Source organism: Mustela nivalis (genome assembly GCF_964662115.1).
Source record: "Mustela nivalis genome assembly, chromosome: 6".
In the NCBI taxonomy this organism is placed as follows: Eukaryota; Metazoa; Chordata; class Mammalia; order Carnivora; family Mustelidae; genus Mustela; species Mustela nivalis.
In genome coordinates this window covers 91,203,239-91,209,985 of record NC_139025.1, presented here as the reverse complement: position 1 = coordinate 91,209,985, position 6,747 = coordinate 91,203,239, and positions in this window count along the sequence as shown.

The following is a 6,747-nucleotide window of genomic DNA, read 5'->3' as shown; positions in this document are numbered from 1 at the left end:
CACTCGTCTCCTGTTTCTGCCTTCCCCAAGGCACAAGCTAGTCCTCAAATATTTTTCTTTTCTTTTCTTTTTTTTTTAAGATTTTATTTATTTATCTGACAGACAGATCACAAGTAGGCAGAGAGGCAGACAGAGGGAGAAGCAGGCTCCCCACTGAGCAGAGAGCCTGATGTGGGGCTCCATCCCATGACCCCCGGGATCATGACCTGAGCCGAAGGCAGAGGCTTTAACCCACTGAGCCACCCAGGCACCCCAAACATTTTTCTAATTTGCAAGGGTTATGCATTTATATCCTGTCTTGTCTCCTCGCTTCTAATCCGCTCCACATTGTAACTGTCCCCCCCAAACTCAGTGTCATTGACAGAAGCAACAACTTCTAAAGAGAAGGGATAAGGATGTAGCTGAGATTTGCTTTGTCCTTAAATCCCATTTAAGTACAGGTCAGGCCCGGCAAGCAGGGAACAGAGACCAAGAGGCTGCATCTGGAAAAGCGAAAGTCTAGGGTACGTTTGACTACAGTATTTAAGAATAAAGTGTCAGCTCTTCAATTCTTCAACAAATAGCAATCAAGTGCCTCTTGTGGAGGAAGACAAGAATTTTGGGACAGAGTCACCAAATCAAAGGACATCACGAAAATACAGTGTAGACAACACCTTGATCTACTGTAAAATAATAATAATAATAATAACCCTAGGGATGCAATTTTATAACATTTTATAAAGGAGTCTACAAATCCAGGGGGATTACATACGGGACATGTTCACTGACAGGAAACCAGCATCTCCATTGGATAAATTCCCTCCTGCAAAGTTTGTTTCCTCTGCTCATGCCAGTGTTGCTATTTGCGCTGAGTGGAAGGGCATTTCCACTTCTCCTGCCACAAAAGCTGTATTTCTTTCAATATTAAGGTTAATGAGGGCTGGGGCCCTGTAATCTACATGAGTAGGTTAATTCTCATGTGTCCTAGATAGTCGAGAGAGAAAGAGATTTAGAACTTGGGCTGGAGGGGGTTGCACGTACTGCCTGCAGGGAATGCACGCAAAGAAGCAACAAAAAGCACCCCACGGAAGGGTCTCTGTATCTCAGCTCCTCTGGCTGTACGGTAGAGATGCCCAACGTGACCCCACCCTCTCCTGTGCCTGAATGAGAGGGGCCAGTTCATAGGTATAATGCTTTAAGTGTTGATTGTATTACAGTCACAATATTCTGTCAAAATTTGGAGTCCCTGGGTGGCTCAGTAGCTTAAGCATCCACCTCTTGATTTTGCCTCAGGACAGGATCTCAGGGTCTCAGGTCAGTCTCTGCACTCAGCGGGGAGTCTGCTTAAGGATTCTCTCTTTCCCTCTGCCCTTCCCACCTGCTCACACTCTCTCTTTCAAATAAATAAGTCAGTCTTAAAAAAAAAAATCGGGGCGCCTGGGTGGCTCAGTGGGTTAAAGCCTCTGCCTTCTGCTCAGGTTGTGATCCCCACATTGGGCTCTCTGCTCGAGCCCCACATCGAGCTCTCTGCTGAGCTCTCTGCTTCCTCCTCTCTCTCTGCCTGCCTCTCTGCCTACTTGTGATCTCTGTCTGTCAAATAAATAAATAAATAAAATCTAAAAAAATAAAAAATTCCTAACTTTCCCCCATAGGGTAGGCAGGGTTTTAAGAAATATTTTGTCAAATATTTGGACAAATAGGACACCCATTTTGAATGTATTTTTGGAAGTAGAGATGTGGTTTGAGTTGATTTCATATCCTGTTGTCTGAGGCATGGATGGATTTGCAAGAAGCCCTGAGAACTGTCTTCATTGACAAAGTCGAAAGCTCAAAGTTGAATGTTACAAAACATTACAAGTGAATGAGGCTATTCCTACCCTTTCATTCCAAATGATAATATGTTTTGCCCAAAGGCAAAAGAATGTGTCTTCGATACAGCTTTTCACCCCACTTGGCTACTTTTGACATTGTTGTGATGAAAAAGGGGAGGGCAGGGAGGGCAAGAAAAGAAAAGAGATGAACAAGGGACACCTGCTCCTGAGCCCTCACAAAAAAGTCCTCGCGGTTACTATCAAATACTTAGATTCTCCAGTTTTCTAAAAAATCAGGGTTGATAAATGGAATGATGTGGGATTCATTCCTTCTGACACTGTCTGGCTCTGTGCTAGACATGCTGTGCTAGAAAATCCTGGTTTTTAAAAAAAAAGTTTAATAGTAGAGACAAAAAATAAGTAAGCTAACAATTTTTTTTAATTTTTAATTAATTTTTTATTTTTTATAAACATATATTTTTATCCCCCGGGGTACAGGTCTATGAATCACCAGGTTTACACACTTCACAGCACTCACCAAAGCACATACCCTAATCCCACCCACTTCTCCCAACCCCCCTCCCCCCAGCAACCCTCAGTTTGTTTTGTGAGATTAAGAGTCACTTATGGTTTGTCTCCCTCCCAATCCCATCTTGTTTCATTGATTCTTCTCCTACCCACTTAAGCCCCCATGTTGCATCACCACTTCCTCATATCAGGGAGATCATATGATAGTTGTCTTTCTCTGCTTGACTTATTTCACTAAGCTAACAATTTAAATTACGATTAGTATGAAATTCAAGAACAGACAAAACTAATCTATAGAACTATATTGGCTGACTGAACATTAAAAAAAGAAAAATGACTAATCTGTAGTGATAGAAAGGGTTGCCTGGGATGGAGGTGGAGAGGACTGAATTTGGAAGAACAGGAGGGCTTATGAGAGGGGATGGAATGTGTGCTATATCTTGACTGCGATGGTGGCACGGGGTATACACATTGGTCAAAACCATTGAACTGCTTGCTTACAATGGACATGTGTTATTGTATATAAACCATGCCTAATAAAATTAAAACAAAGATCATATAAGATGTGCTACAAAGGAAATGAACCAAGCGTGGTGGTGAAGCAGGAGTCTAACTTGGATGAGTGTCTCCAGGAGTCTTCTGTGCACTGTGGAAGTTCTTGGCCATGAGGAGGCAAGAGGCCTGTGCAGAAGGAATCCCACGAAGAAAGGCCCTGATGGTTTCCCTTATTTTTCTCGCAATAGGGAACTTTAGTAAAACGAGGTCATAATTCTCTTTTTCCCTGGAGAGAAGGAATATGTAACTGGATCATCTCACCAGTCCTTCTAGATGTGGATACACAGGAATAAGAGCTAAAGGACATGAGGTGTCTTTTTAAGATGAAGAAAATGTTCCAAAATTGACTGTGGTGATGACTGCATCTGTCTGTGAATATACCAAGAACCAATTAAATTGTATACTGTAAATTGCTGAATTGTATGGGATGTGAATTATATCTTGGAGGTTTTGTTTAAAAAAATAAGAAAAACTAATTCAATGATGAGGCAGGCTTGGGTGCAAACTTTGGACACAGAGTAAAACAAAGTAAACCGGATGGGACCTTCATTTTTACCTCCTGAGTGTGCTGCTCACATGTTGAACCAACAAGATGAAAGTTCCGATAGATCTTCTGCTTCATTCATATGCCAAAGAAAAACACCCTCCCCCCCTCCCCCGCCAATTGAATAAAATTACCTGATACCAGATTTCTGTTTCTGATAGTTTGTGACTTTGGGCATCCTGAACAACCATCCCACGTGAAATAACTCAGAGCCCTTGAGCCAAGAGAAATCCTGGGGAGGCCAGAGTTGGAAGCTGGTGCTAACAGTCAAAATAGGCTCAGTTATGCCGTGGTAACAAACAAGCTCATGGGTCACTTAACAGTATTTCTCACTGATGCTTTGGGTCTACAGGAGACACCATTCATTCCAGTCTTATGGAGACCCAAGCTGATGGAGGCTTTAACTCAACATTGTAGTATCGCATTGTAGTAGATTTTCAATTCCTGGCATCATGCTTCTTTCTCTTAAGAGTTTGGATATATATTTTATATTTTATTTCCTCCCTATTAAGATTTATATTTGGAGTAAATACTCATCAAGTTCTTTCTGCTGAAACTCTCATCCCTCCCAACCTACGGTTTTCTTTTTAAAAACTGGAATCCTCATACTGTATTTCAGTGACAGAGCTCCCTTTTATGTATTAAAATCAAACCAGTTATTATAACACAATGGAATTGACACTCCAGAGGAGTGGGTATAAAAGAGAGTGTGGCTACCCTTTACTGTAAGATTTAAACAGATTTAAAATAAGTTGCTTCAGCTTGAGAGGAGGCTCAATGTGCTACGAAAAGGGCTTCCTATGTGAGAATTCAGAAAGTCAACTTAGATATTTTTTTAAGAGGCTCTGTAATATAAGGCCACTGTGATTATTAATTGAACTCTTTGCAGCCTGCGTCCCGAAGTGCTGAAGTTATTTAGGTCCATCTCTCCTTTGGCAGACGAAGGAGAGTCTAGCTTTACGTTCTCAGCCTATGGCGTAGGTGCTTCCTGAATTCTCTAGTTGCTCTTGCATTATTGAGCAAGGATCTCTGCTCACTAGACCATTCTGGACCCAAATGCCAGAGTTCACCTTCTTCTTTAAATATTATTCAGTGGATCCTTTCTCAGGAAACATCAGCAGATGTTCTCTCATATCAAATCTGAATTTCCACACTTGTCTTTCAATTCTTATGTGTGCACACATACACACTCATACATGTGTGTATAATGTATAATATATACTACCTATACTACATGTAAATAAATATATGTAAGTGTAAAAATGTTAATCAATAACAACAATGATAGAGCACTAATTAAGGTCCTACTATGTGTCAAGGTCTGAGCATAGTATCAGCTTTAACCCGTTTCATTTTCACAGGAACTTTGTAGAGCCGTTCTATCATTGTTTGGGTTTACAGGCAAGAACAGTGTCCTCTTGTGTCTCCAGAAGCCATGCCCTAGTCCTCATCCTACTGGATTTTAGTCTCCCTGACTGCTGCCTCCCCACACATACTTTCTGCTCCAGTCAGGTCTCCCTACCACTTTCATGTCCCCCAAACCACTCTCTGCTCATTCAGTCTCCCTCCTTTTCTCTCAACCCCTTAACACTTTGCAAGACTCAGGGCACATGCCATCTTTGGATGATGCCCTCTCTTCATTGTAGGACTGCAGCTGCATTTGAATTACCTTGAAATTTTAATTTCCTTGAAAACACATTGTCCATTCAAGCCAACAGCCTGGGGAGCTTCTGTGGTTCCTCCGTCTTCTTGCCTGCCCCATCCAACCCACGGCACATCCTGTCCTTTCTGCTTATGAAAACCATCTTTGTTTTTTGAGAGAGAGATTTTATTAATTTATTTGCCAGAGAAAGAGAATGCACTAGTAGGCAGAGCAGTAGGCAGAGGGAGAGGGAAAAGCAGGCTTCCTGCTGAGCAGAGAGCCACGACCTGAGTGGAAGGCAGACCCTAAAGGACTGAGCCACTCAGGTGCTCCTGGGAGCATGATTTAAGTTAGTCCCTCTGTTCTGAGGTTCAGAGGGGTTAAGTTATTTCCTAAAAAGACACTCAACTAGTCAGTAGCAAAACCAGGATTTGAACTTAATCTTTCTGATTGAAAACTCATGCAACATCAAACCTTCAGGTTAGTAAGATGATGATGATGATGATGATGATAGATACACAGAAAAGTATTGTTAAATTATGGGTGTGTTCTCTAGTGGGAAAATATGTTCTAACTTTCCCCCAGGAACATAGATTAGGTAACTGACATGTTAATTAGCATGGTCTCATCTCTAAAGAAATGCAATAAGTTAAGGGTCATCAAGATATGAGTGGTAGGGAGAGTGTCCGTGGTGACCAGCACTGGATGGTAGATCCTGGGAAAAAAAAAGTCCAAAAAGTAGATCCTAGAGTTAAAGGAGTTTTGGGAAAAATGTCACTATTGTGCCTATGTCAGATTTGCTTTTTAACTTCCTACACGATGCCTGCTGTCTCATACGTTACCCTACATGATGTCTACCCTGTCATCCAGTAGTATTTCCAAAGTTCTTCAAGCAAACCTGTTGATCCAAGGCCTTGCTTACACTTCACCGCAGAGTCCATTTTTCATCTACTAGTAATGCTATATAGTAATTCCGCTTGACTGCAACTTTCCCTTGGGTCTGTTTCTTTCTATCTCCTCTCCCCAACCCTGATTCCTTTGGGAGCTGCTGTGAAACAATGCAGGGCCATAAGCAAACAATCCTGTTGGGGGTCCCGCACACCACCCCTGCTTAGCTCTCACTTGACTCAGCTCTCCTTGGTCAAGCAGGAGAGAGAGCCCAGAACCCCAGCGACAGAGAGAGCTGTTCTTGAGCTGAAGCTCTTTATCTGCCTGGTCAGTCTTGCTCGCATCCATTCATTGCACACAGCTGAAGGCTGAACTCCTTCGACTTTTGAGCTCACCAAGGACCCAGAGTATACTTTGGTAATCTCTCCAAGAGCTTTTATCCTGTAGCTTCCTAATGGGAGTTTGGTTGTCATAGCAACAGCCAAGCTGGGCCCAAAGGAGAAACTCCTTGTATAATGAGCCCCAAAGACCTTGGGAAAATAAATAAAGGAAATCTCATTTACAATGGAGCAGGGAAGCCCTGAAGGGGGAGCTCTCCGGCATGCACCACTCCTGCAGCCTGTGTCACCAGGGGAAGAAGGAAGGTAAGAATCACTCCAGCACAGGACATTTTTCACATAGGAATTTTGTCTCCTGCTTTTCAGAGAAGGAAAGAAGATCCCTCTCTGCCTCAGGAGCATCGCACTACCTCCCACTCGCAGACAGTGAGAAACCACAATCTCGATCTCTGGTTCTTTTCC